A 2,063-nucleotide genomic window follows, 5' to 3' on the forward strand; every position below is an offset into this window, starting at 1 on the left:
TTACTCCTACTCTTGCCACTTCTTTTCAATGTCAAATCTTTGTCGTATGTAGTGGCTATGGGCTCCTAAGCTTCGTACGTCCTCAACGCTACTCGCCTCCTCCCCTTGGTTCCATACGCAACCTTCCCCTTGGTCTCATATGCTCCATGTGCTTGCACACCACCATATGATATGTATGTATGCAACTTGTTCGTACGATCACCAATCTTTGTAGTGGTTGTACATGGTATCCTTGTCGTGTGTTGTACACGTGAATATGGTTTCCTCCTCATGAAACTTCAAGTTTGTACTTGAATCCCCTTGACTTTATATTGTCTCTCGCACTCTGTGTTCGTACGTTCCCATCCCCTTTGTATCTCTGGACCTCTACTCCCTTTGTCTATATACTACTAGGAGTAATTTGTCTGACTCCCTCCTCTTGGAATTCTCTTTGTACATTGTGATATAAAGGAACAACAGTCTATCCACTTCCTGATTTTTATATTTATGTTTTATTCCACCCCTTTTTTATAGTGTCGTTTATCGGCCCCCTACAGCCTTTGACATCTAAGAAGTGGACAAAAGAATCTCCTCCTCTCTTTGTATAGTTTCCATTTAGAACCATTGACTAAATCTTTTAGCAAGTTATTATCTAGTGTTGATAATTTTATGGCTCCATTGTCTTTTATTTCCACTACCCTATATGGCCCCATCCATCAAACTTTGAGCTTACTGAGCTTTATCTCATTCTTGTCATTATACTTGAGTACCAACTGGCCTAGGCTAAGATTCATCCTCTTGAAATGCTTATCATGCCAGAACTTTTGTCTCCTTTGTGCTACTTCAATCTTCCATTGAGCTAGTGTCTTTTCATCCAACTTTATCAAGGTATTAAGTCTCTCCTTTAGACTCTCTACATCCCCCAACTTGTGTTCAACTGCTATTCTCAAGCTAGGTATTGTGTATTCCATTGGCATTACTGCTTCTTGTCTGTACATTGGATGGAAGAGTTTTTGTCCAGTCATGGCCTTGTAGGTAGTCATGTAGGCCCATAGAACTACAGGAAGCCTTTCCTCCCAATCTCCCTTTTCAACTCCACAAGTTTTTTATTAAATGCTACCAATATTTTGTTTGTGGACTCTACTTGAACATTTGCCCTTGGATACTACGGACTGGAAAAGGAATGAAATTTTATGTACTCACTTGTCATTATTTTGATTGTGTGATTGACAACGTGCACCCCTCTGTCACTCGTCAACTACAGTGGCATATTGAATCTTGTTACTATTGTTCATAGAGAAATTTTGTCGTACTGAGAGTTGTGTTGTCCAAGAGTGCTCATACCTCTGCCCATTTTGAGAGATATTTTGCTGCCACCACTATGTATAGGCATCTATGGTTACTGGTAGTAGGCAAAGGCCCTATGAAGTCCAACCCCCAACATTCAAATAATTCTTGTGGTTGTGATGGAAATAGCGGCATGAAATCTCATTTTTAGGGGTTTGTCTGCCCTTTTGCATGTATCACAGCTCAAGACCCATTCTCAAGCATCTCCATACAGTATAGGCCACCATAGTCCTACCAATAATACATTTTGAGTTGTAGCATCAAGTCCCATATGGCATCTTGCAAGCCCTTCTTGGAGATGATCAATGTTGGGGTACAAAGGAAGTGTCCCATTACAAATAACTAATTATGTGTGCAAATTATAGAAAGAGTTGCACGGTGATACTAAAAGTTGCAATCAAAACTATCATTCCACTTATTTTCCATTAATGTAGTCCATAACACAAATCATGACTCAAACAATGCATAGGCATGCTCTTTTTACAGAGAATATATAAAGTAATGAATACAAAACCCAAGGGAAAATGTTGTGCATGGGTGTAACCTTACAACTACATTTCACAGTCATTCTTTAATGCAATGTAGTAAAACTTCAAGGTTCATAGCTACCATTAATGAATTCCATCCTTTGAAACATGAGTAACAAGGAAATAAGCCACATGCCTACCTAGGTATGCACATTAAGGGATGATACAAGTTATAGACTAATAACCACCACAAAGTCGTACCCACAAATG

This window comes from Cupressus sempervirens, chromosome 7, assembly GCF_028749045.1.
Source record: "Cupressus sempervirens isolate cs-2001-9-10 chromosome 7, ASM2874904v1, whole genome shotgun sequence".
In the NCBI taxonomy this organism is placed as follows: Eukaryota; Viridiplantae; Streptophyta; class Pinopsida; order Cupressales; family Cupressaceae; genus Cupressus; species Cupressus sempervirens.